Below are 11,330 nucleotides of genomic sequence, written 5' to 3'. Positions count from 1 at the left end.
AAAAAAAAAAAAAATGTTCTCTTCTGCTTTGATCTCCCCCCATTTCTCCCCTCAGCAGGTGCACCCCTGTCCTTCCAGCTACCTTGGTCCTGCTTTGTTCAGCCTTCTCTAGTCTTTTTGGTATTCAGCTCTCTTCAAGACAAAGTATCTAGTCTGCTGCTGACTAATTTCTTTTGCAGAGATTTTTTAAAAATATAAATGATACCCTCAATTGCTTTTTTCTTCCTAGTGAATTATAGTCTAAGAAGCCCTTGGAGGTTGGGGGGACAGCTGGATACAGAGCAGGGACAGGTGTGTCAGCCTCATTCTCTATTTACCCCGCTGCAGCTGGCCAAAATACAGCCTTTGTGCCCAAGTCACCAGCAAAAGAAGGGCTGTCAGTGACCATTCCTGTTCTATCCATGTGCTCAGGGCACCTATGTGAGGAAGAACAAGGCAAGAAAAATATCCAGGACAGCTTGATATCTGCAGGCTGTGGTCATTTGCATTAGGACGTCCATTCTATAAGCGCCCTCTGGCATTTGATTTTGATATCAAGATTTGATATCAAGAGATGCACATTCCCTAAAGGTTGATTCTGACCAGGAGACCTGCTTTGGCCCGTAGGATGTTAGCAGGTGTGATACAAGCAGAGCCTTGAGAACGTTCTTGTGTTTGGATTGCTCCCTTGCATCTCTGCCATTTCCAAGAGGAGAGCATCTCTGGGCTAGCCTGATGGTCCTGGGAGGGGGATGAGAGATATATGGTACAGAGCTGCCCCAGCCCAGCCCAGCCTAGAGCAGAGCTGTTCAGCTGGTCCAGAGATGCATGAGCAAACCCATCCAAGGTCAGCAGGCCTGCATAGCCAGCCTTCAAATGAACCGCAGATTTGGGAGCTGGAGCAGGCAGTGATCATTGTTTTAAGCCTCTGAATTTTGAGGTGGTCTGCTACCTTTTAATGGCAATGTGACCATGCCCTCTGAGACTATCGTGACAGTTACATGAACAATGAGAAACAAAAACACTTTGCAAATGTATAGCTATGGGGACTGAATAGGCTCTGGACTTGGAATCTGAAGACCTGTGTTCAAATCCTCCCCACACTCAACTCATTCTGTAAACTTGGGCAATAATTTCACTATTCTGGGTCTTACCATAAAATTATAGAGCTGGCTTGCCAACTCAAAACATGAGAGCTTAAGATGTTAGAAAATTAATATGGGTCCTGGAGCTTCATTGGCAGAGTTAAGAAAGGGATGAGGAAGTAGGAGAGAATGCAGAGGGTATCGTGTTTGAGTATAAAATATTAAACCCAACTAAAAGAGCAGATCAACTGAGTTGTAAATTGGGTGATTTTGAAGAATATGCTTGAAGAAGGCTGAGAGATAGTCTCAGGGCCCAGATAGAAATAATGTCTCATTTCCTTAGAAATGAAAGATGTTCTTGTGAAAGTGTGGGATTTATGAATGAGTACGGGAGAAGAGTGACTCTGAAAACAGCTCGTGGAAGGCACCTTCCTAACAGCACTTTACTTGGAATAAAGCAAAGCTGGGAATAATTATAAAACTTTTGGTCAGGTGGACGGATAATAGGCCAGACTGGAAGTTGATGCTTGTCCAGGTTCCCTTTTTAGTTACATTTAACTTTTCTTGGTCATTTCTTACCTGAGCTTGGACAAGTTACTTATCTTATGGACAAGAGAATGAAATGTGATCATTTATTCAGTTTTGATTACTGGCTAGTAATACATTCTAGGAACTGTTCTGGACACTGGAGGTCAAACAGTGAACAAGACATGGTTCTTGGGTGGCAGCTATGGTTCAGTGGGTAGGGCACCAGCCCTGTACACCGAGGGTGGCGGGTTTGATCCCACCCCTGGCCAAACTGCAACAACAACAACAAAATAGCCAGGTGTTGTGGCAGGCATCTGTGTTCCCATCTACTCGAGAGGCTGAGGCAAGAAAATCGCCTAAGCCCAGGAGTTGGAGGTTGCTGTGAGCTGTGATGTCACAGCACTCTACTGAGGGCCATAAAGTGAGACTCTGTCTCTAAAAAAAAAAAAAAAAAGACATGGTTCTTGAGCTGGATGCAATTCAGGCTAGATGGACTTTTCATATGCATTGTTGTTGATGTCAGCATATATAATACTAGATCTTTTCTTTTTGGGGAGGTCTCGTTTTGTCACTTTGGCTAGAGTACAGTGATAAGATCATAGCTCACTGCAACCTCAGACTTCTTGCCTCAAATGATCCTCTTGCCTCAGTCACCTGAACAGATATGCACCATCATTTCTGGATAATTCTTTTATTTTTTATAGAGACAGGGTCTCACTATGTTGTCCAGGCTCATCTTGAATGCTGGAACTCAAGTGATCCTCCCTCCTCAGCTTCCCAAAGTGCTAGGTTTATGGGCATGGACCGCTATGTTCAGCCGATACATACTAGACCTTTTTTCAAAGTGAAAAATTATAGCTCAGAGTAAGTGGCTTGTCCAACAAGACACACAGTTTATAAGAGAAAGATGAAAAATTAAGCCTTTTGACCCTAAGATCCATGTTGTTTCTCTTAAATTATGTCAAATCCTCTTGTCAGTTATTTGATTTTATTTACAAAAATGTTATTATTACACAACACTTTAGAAACACATCCTCATATATGAAATAGAATTAAGTGCTTCAAGTTTTTGTTCATGTCTCATAGGGAGGCTAAGGGATTATAAGTCAAAGGATCAAGTTCTCGGTTTCTAGGACTATAGGTTTTCTATTGAATAGGGACAAAGCCTAAACAACAATAAGGGAATGGTTTAGTCAACAATGATTCTTCTGCTCAGCGGAATATTCTGAAAGCAAAGGAAGAGTCTGGAACGAGCAAGGCTGGTTGGGGGCAAAGAGGGCCTCTCTGGCTGGTAACCACAGGCAGTCTGACTTATGGGGTGACTCAGTGACAGGACAAGAACCATAGATAAGGCAACACTGAGAAGGAAGTTGGATGCCAAGATAAAGATCTGGAATTTTGTTCAGGTGTTTGAGCTAGAGGCACCGTGCACAAAACTGTTTTGGGGAGTGTAATCTGCCCATCCTATGCCAAGTAGATTGTGACAAAGAAGGTCTGCTGTTTATGAGACCCGGGGAGATTGTGCTAGGCATCCAGGGATGAGGTGAAGAGGTCTGAGCTCCTGCAAAAGTGGGAAAAGGGAAGCAGACACTAAGCCATCATTCCTCAGCCTGCTCTGCCTGGACACGACTTTGACATTCCACAGCATGCGTTTACCTCCCCTAGCAAGTCGTAATTACTGTGACAGTTATTATCTTGGCTGTTGCAGGTGTATAATACTGTTGATTGTGCAAGAACATGAGGGTCAAAGACAGTCATGTTCCCCTGGCATCTCTGGCTCTTTGTCTCCAGTCTGTCACAGACTGAAGACTGATAGAGACCATGTCTTCCGACCCTGACTCAGCCTGCTGCCGTGTCTTCCACGAAGTCACAAACATAAATCCACTTCCTGAGAATAAAGGTGGTAGTTCTTAAAAGTTTATTTTCTAGTATCCAAGATTCCAGAATTTTGATTAGCACTTTTATTAAAAGATTATTAAAATAAGATGCTGCTGTTTAACAAATGAAGATTATGAATGCTACTGTGTACAAAGGCCCACGCTCTATTGTTAAAAGAAAGTCTCCTTGCTTTTACCATAGCTTGAGACTTCAAGCAGTCCCACTGTGCACTGCCTGTGTTTAAAGCACATGACCATTGAGATCTGGGAAGCTGTCCTCCAGGTCTGGGACAGGAAGGTGGGGAAGGACGGGACAGGGTGGGAAAGCTGCTTTTTGCTTCCAAATTATTTTAGCAGTTTCCAAGCAGGTTATGTTCATTAAAAAAAATTTTTGAAAACATTTAACGCATCCCAGAACGGGATAGCCCCCACATTGCTTTCCTCAGGTTCCAGGATACTGTAGGAAAATAGAAGGAAATGCTGGCTAGGGAAATACAAGCCGATGACTGACTGTAAATGCCTTCCTTGATTCTGCGGGCGCTACTTCTCCAGGCTTATGCCCCAGTATAGTCTAGTGTGGTTACAAGCTTGTATTTGTCTAGTTGAGCACATTACTCAATGTCTCTAGGCTCCAACTCCCTCAACTGTATAATGGGGATGTTGTAATTAAATGAGGTAAGATTTAATTCATTAAATTCAAACAAATTAAATTACGAATAGGCATTGAGTTTGACATATCTGAACAAGGATATACCTTGTAACCATACAGTGATATTCATTATCATGGAAAGACACCCCTAGTATAGTAGGACTCTGTAAGTTGACTGCTCAGGGGACTGTGACAAACGGGTTAACATACAGAGGGGGTCAACATAAGGGATGAAGCCTACTGTACTGATACATACACCTGGTTCATGTCTGGTCTATGAAAATTAGGTCAGCTTAAGGAAGTGGTCAGTGTAGGGAGGTGGCCACCTATGGAGGTTGGACTGTATATTGTTGGTGAAAATAGTAGGTCAACTACAAACTGTTATTTGTAGACTAAACTCAATAAAATTATAGGCAGAGTTCATATTTTTCTACATTCTCTGTATTTTTACAATGAACATGTGTTACATTTACAATGACAAATATCTGTAAAACTATTTCCATGTTGAAAAAAATTAATTAAAAAGTATTACTTTGCACACAGTGGCCAACCCCAAGTAAGAGTTCATTAACTATCAGCTATTGCTGTTATTATCTACCTGATATTCCTAATGTCTAATAGTGACCTTGTACCTTCCCTTGACTCTCTGGTCACTTACTTGCTTGCCCCCTTGCTAGAGTGTGTACCCCATGAGGCCAGGTTTTTAAAGTTCTCTCTTTAAAATGTATTTTTTAAAAGTATTACAGGGGTATAAATATATTTGGTGATATGAATCACTTTTATAACACTTGAGTCAAGGTTATAAGGGTGTCCATCACCCAGACAGTGTCCATGGTACCTGGTAGGTAGGTTTTCATCCATCCGCTCTTCCCTCTCCCTTTTTAAAGTTCTTTTAATTGTTTTTTACCCTTGCTGACAAAAATGATACTTTCTTATTGAGAAAAATATCTGGGAATATGCCTTAATCTCAATTCCTAATGACAATCATTGTAGATAGTGAGTTTTATAGATTCCTCTAGAATAGCCGTTAGGGCTTCACTGAGACCCTTTTCCTGTAAGGGATAAATGATAAATATTTTTGGCTTTGTAGCCAAAACATGTATACTCTCTGTTGCAACCGTTCAACTTTGCCTTTGTAATAAGAAAGTGGTGTTAAAGAAAAACTTACTATCTGATCCAGTGGCTCATGCCTGTTATGCTAACTCTCTGGGAGGATAAGGTGGGAGGATTGCTTGAATTTAGGAGTTTGAGACCAGCCCCAGCAAGAGTAAGACCCCATCTCTACTAAAAATAGAAAAATTAGCTGTGCATTGTAGCAAGTTCCTGTGGTCCCATCTACTTAGGAGGCTGAGGCAGGAGGATCGCTTAAACTAGGAGTCTAAAGTTACTGTGAGCTGGACTGACACCACAGCACTCTAGCCTGGACAACAGAGTGAGACTCTGTTTCCAAAAATATATATATATATACACACACATATATATATGTACACACACACACACACACACACAGAACCATTGTTAAACATGGGAGGGGAGAGTTTATTCAAGAAGGAACTGCCATAGGAACAGGTACTGCTGAAATGGTGGTTTGCAAGGGAGAGAGAAACTGGCCCAACTCTCACTCCCACAAGGACAAATGTGGATTTATAGCCAAGGAGCAGTGGGCGGAAAATTACTAGGAGGAAGCACCAGGAAGGAGTAAGGGGGATTCTCGCTAGGCCAACTCAGTAGAATTCTTGCAGGAGGCTGACTGGGGTGATAAGATATTGGGGGTGGGGAATGTTCAGGAAACTTACTTACTTGAATCCTTGTTCAAACTGGATTCTACAAGGACAGAGAGGGACGCTCAAGGTCAGCTCAGCCAAGCAGAGGAATCAAAGAGCCTGACTCAAGTTTGTTCAAAGGAGAGAGTCCTTGTCAGCAGCCATGGACAAAACCTAAATGAATGAGTATGGATGTGTTCCAATATCACTTTATTGATAAAAACTGTATTTGTCTCAATTTGGCCCCGTAACCATAGTTTTCTGACCCTTGCCTAGGAACAAGGCTGTCCAATAGAAATAGAATATGAGCCACATAAGTAACTTTACATTTAATTGTAATCACACTAAAAAAAAAAAGTTTAAATAAAGGTGAGATCAATTTCAATGACATTTTATTTAATCCACTATATCCAAAATATTATTTCAGTGTGTTAATCAAAATAAATTATTAAAATATTTTATATTCTTGTATTTTACTGAATCTTTAAAATTGGCTGTGTATTTTACACATACTGCACTTTTTTTTCTTTTTTTGGAGACAGAGTCTCCCTCTGTCACCCTGGCGAGAGTGCCGTGGCATCATCATAGCTCACAGCAACCTCAAAACCCCTGTGATTAAGTGATCCTCCTGCCTCAGCTTCCTAAGTAGCTAGGACTACAGGTGCTTGCCATAACACTTGGCTGATTTGTAGACACAAAGTCTCACTCTTGCTCAGACTGGTCTTGAATTTCTGGCTTCAAACGATCCTCCCATCTTGGCCTCCCAAAGTGTTTAGGATTGCAGGCATGGGCTGCCATACCTGCCCACATCACATTTTAATTCAGCCACATTTCAAGTGTTCACCACCTGTTGGACGGCTGGGCTGCAGATTCTAGATTGCCTTTATATGCATATAATTACATATATTTTTAAAAATAAAAGCAGTATAATATACATTTTTAAAAAACTAACCTTTCCTGGAGATCTTTCCCTATCATTTCATAAAGATCAACACTTTTTTGGGAATAGTTACAATATTCTATTGTTTAGATTTATCATAATCTATTTTATCAGTTCTCTTGGTGGACATCTATATTGTCCCTAATTTTGTACTATTATTCAAAATAATTCAGAGATTGTTCTCTTACATATAACTTTCGCACACACCTGTGGGAGTATATCTTTAGAATAAAATTTTGTTAGTTTAACTGCTGGTAAAGGCTGTAATGACATTTACGTTTTCCGTAACTATTGCCAGGCTGGAGAGCTGGTTTTCTATCTTGTTTTTCTTTGTATCTCTAGCATGTTGGCACTCAGTGAATATTTGTTAAATGAATGGATGGATAAAAATCTCCCAGCATGGGGGTGGGGTTTGGGAGGCAGAAATAAGTAAATGAAATGGAATAAATGGGAACAGTTAATGCCATGCTACGGAGACCTAGATTGAAACCCTGGGGCTGGTGTAATGAAAGGTGCTTGTTTACCATCCAGTTAAGCTCCTGGGCGCTCACCCGGATTCCTACCCCTTCCAGAAAGCCTCCAGGCCCTGGGTCTCAGGCTGCTGCCCTTTGTGCTTCTCTGTTTAAAGCTGTTCTCTACGTTTAAAGGCCAATGTTAGGCTGAGGCTCCCCTGTCATGAACAGGCCAGAGTTTCTGGTCAAGCAGGGAGAAGGATGGTTATAGGTCCTATCCCCGCCCAGGAACATCAGGAAAGTCCCTGTAGGGCAGGAAGCAGACAAACTCCCAGAACATCAGGAGTCCTGTCTGTGGAAGGCCCTGACTGACACCGGCCTCTGCCCTCTCTGGAATGAGGGGAGGACCCTCCTCCAGGCGGAACGACGCGTCACCACCATGTCACCACTGCGGCAAGGGAGGTTCTGCTCTCCAATGGCCAAGCACACAGATGGGAAATCTGACTACAAAAATCTGAACTTATCCTGAGATCTCCTCCCTTCCTCCACCTGTTGAGAATTCTCCCCTGGGACTGTCTCTCAAAGCAGTGCCTCTGGCCATACTCCCAGCCCTGCCCAGTCCTGTCCAGCCACAGCCAGAACCCCTGGCTGGCCTCCCATACCTGGCTTCCCTGTTTCCAGTTCATTCACCACTCTCAGATCTTCACTTCCAACCTAATCCTAAAACCTGGCTCTTCTGTAGCCTCCAGAAGGCAGAGTCTAGCTTCTTTGCCTTTCCCAGAGGCTGTTCAAAAGCTGAACACATAATAAATGTTAGTTAAATAAAAGGACAAAACTATCACCAGACTTCTTTTTCTCTCTTTTTTTGAGACAAGAGTCTTGCTCTGTCTCCCTAGGGTTGAGTGCTGTGGCATCATTTTAGCTCACTGCAATCTCAAACTTCAGGGCTCAATCCATCCTCCTGCCTCAGCCTCCTGAGTAGCTGGGGCTACAGGCACCCACCACCATATCTGGCTAATTTTTCTATTTTTAGTAGAGACAGGGTCTTGTTCTTGCTCAGGCTGGTCTTGAACTCCTGAGTCACCAGACATTTTAATTTTCTATCTAAGGCAAATTAAACTCGACACTTCCATATGGTGTAATTCATAGTACAAGTGTTTATCAAGTGCCAATGATACACAAGGCATTGTGTCAGGTAAACAAAATAGACAGAGTCCCTAAGTTCATTTAGCTCATGCTTTCTAATCCTTTCTGGACACATCTAACACCACTTCCCTAAACAAATTATTTTCACAGCTCCCTCAGACACCCAAGGGTCAGGTTATATTTTTATTTAATTCAAAAATTTATTTCAGCACCTATGATATATATGTATGTCTCTAAAGAGTATATATATATATATATATATATATTCTTAATACTGGCCCCATTTTAAATGCAAGGAAAATGAGATCAAGTAACTTACTTAGGCCCATCTGAAGGTGCCTGCTGCCCACTAGTGATGCCCATTAGTGAGTGGCCAGCAATGGGTTAGCATTGCAACCAGGCATGCAACTCTCAGCATGCACACCTGTGCCCCGGAGCTCCACTCCCTGGCAAGGGAGCATCTGACCCTGCAGAGATGAGGGCAGAAGGAGCCCACTGTGTGTTTGTATATCTGTCTGTCTGTGGGACTGTACCATTTGGCAAAGAAGATGGGAAATTCACCCCCACAAACTGTGAGGTGGAGGCTAATGAAGAGAGAACTTTCTGGATCTAGAGGAATCCTGGTTTATTTTTTCCTGGCTACATGCAGACAGCCACAATGGACACTATCTTTTCCTCACGTACACCCAGTAATGGGATGTTTTACCAACTCCCAGTCAGGGCAGAGGTCTGGTTGTGGCCCACCTTCCTTCCTGCTGCATCTGGCTAAAAATGTTCCTCCCACCTTCCATCTCTTTCGCATGATCAATCCTTTTTGCAGAGAAGGAAACTGGGGCCTGAGTGAGTGACTCACCCAAAGACAAAGAGTCGGACCAAGGAGGGGCCAGGGCTAGGGTGTGGTCTTCCAATCACAGCTCCTGGCACATTCTGTTCTAAGACGCTGTACCTCCTCATTCCGGCTCTTATTTTCCCGAAACTCTCTCTGCCTCCATTTCATCCTGGCACTGGGTCATGAGGCCCCTAATGGTAGTAATAGTACCTTTTAATACAGTCATTCCACTCCTAGATATTTACCTAAGAGAGAGAAAACACAATTTTAAAAACACTTAGACTTCTATTGCGTCTTTATTTGGAATAATGGAAAACTAAAAACAGGGCAGGTGTTCATAGACAGACGGACACACAGACCGTGGCAGGTCCATGCCATGGAATACCGCTCAGCAATAAAAGGAACCAACTACTGATCCAGGTGACAGCACAGTGATCTCAAGACAGCATGCTGAGTGAAAGAAGCCTAGACAAGAGCACACACAGTGTGATTCTGCTTATGTGAAGTTCTAGAACAGGCACAACCAGAAACCAGATTGGTGTTTGCTCACAGAAGCTGGAAGGTTGGGGAGACTCATAGGCTGCAGGAGGAGGTGGGGGATTAGGTGGGAAGGGGCAGGAGGAAACTCTTTGAAAATGTTCCCTCCCACTCGATCCTCCTCATCCGCCACTGGTTCTCCCAGTCCCTGCAGTCAGCCCAGTCCTCCCAGTCCTCACTGCCTGCCCGCCGGCCCACCCCCCACGGCAGCCATGGACACCATCAAGAAGAAGATACAGACGCTAAAGTTGTACAAGGAGAATGCCATCGACTGTGCTGAGCAGGCCAAGGCAGACAAGAGGCAAGCTGAGGACCGCTGCAAGCAGCTGGAGGAGGAGCAGCAGGCCCTCCAGAAGAAGCTGGAGGGGACAGAGGATTAGATGGAAAAGTATTCTGAATCCATGAAGGATGCCCAGGAGAAACTGGAGCAAGCTGAGAAGAGGGTGACCAATGCTGAAGCAGAAGTGGCCTCGAACTGTCGCATTCAGCTGGTAGAGGAGGAGCTGGATTGGGCAAAAGAGCGCTTGGCCACAGCCCTGCAAAAGCTGGAGGAGGCTGAGAAGTCAGCTAATGAGAGCTCGAGAGGAATGCAGGTCATTGAAAACCGGGCCATGAAGGATGAAGAAAAGACGGAGCTATAGGAGATGCCGCTGAAGGAGGCCAAGCACATCGCTGAGGATTCAGACTGCAAATACACAGAGGTGGCCAGGAAGCTGGTGATCCTGGAAGGAGAGCTGGAGCGCTCAGAAGAGAGAGCTGAGGTGGCTGAGAGCAGAGCCAGGCAGTTGGAGGAGGAACTTTGAACCATGGACCAGGCCCTCAAGTCCCTGATGGCCTCAGAGGAGTAGTATTCCACCAAAGAAGAGAAATATGAAGAGGAGATCAAACTGCTGGAGGAGCAGCTGAAGGAGGCTGAGACCTGAGTGGAATTTGCTGAAAGGTCTGTGGCAAAGCTGGAGAAAACCACTGATGACCTAGAAGAGATCTTGGCCAGTGCCAAGGAGGAGAAGGTGGAGATTCACCAGACCCTGGACCAGATCCTGCTGGAACTCAACAGCCTGTGAAGGTCGGCTATAGTTACTGCCCCAACCCAATAAAACTGATGTTATTAGCCAAAAAAAAAAAAAAAAAAGTACTCTATCCTGAGAAGGATGTGGGCTTAATGGGCATATGCATTTGTTAGAACTGACCAGATTATACACTTCACATCTTGTGTATTTCAGCATTGTCAGTTATTTCCACACTTGGAAGATAGGGGAATAAAGGTAGTACATGACTGTTGAAAGACCGTACTGAAGTGAGCAAAAATTACTCCAATTTTCTGACACCCAAATTTCACACCTCTGAGTTAACTACCATTCATTATTTCATGCAATAACCTTGCTGGGCATTTTGGAGGTAATTTCATTGAAATGGGCTCACCCTGTGCACTGCTCTGTAACTGGCTCCATGGCGATACACAGAGTGATAAGCAAAGAGATTGAAAACAACCATTTCTGAATCTCAGCAGCTTCCTGTACTTTTGTTAAATATTAATTGTTTTTC

The 11,330-nt window shown here is 43.5% G+C and overlaps 1 pseudogene; it reads left to right on the top strand.

The window, feature by feature from the left end:
* Positions 1 to 9,997: 9,997 nt before the first annotated feature.
* LOC100963059 lies at positions 9,998 to 10,849 on the top strand (annotated as a pseudogene).
* The last annotated feature ends 481 nt before the right edge of the window (positions 10,850 to 11,330 follow it).

Source organism: Otolemur garnettii, unplaced genomic scaffold (genome assembly GCF_000181295.1).
Source record: "Otolemur garnettii isolate 467f Iridium unplaced genomic scaffold, OtoGar3 scaffold00013, whole genome shotgun sequence".
NCBI lineage: Eukaryota > Metazoa > Chordata > Mammalia > Primates > Galagidae > Otolemur > Otolemur garnettii.
The sequence above is the reverse complement of the archived record's forward strand: the minus strand, read 5'-3'. Positions and strand labels throughout refer to the sequence as shown.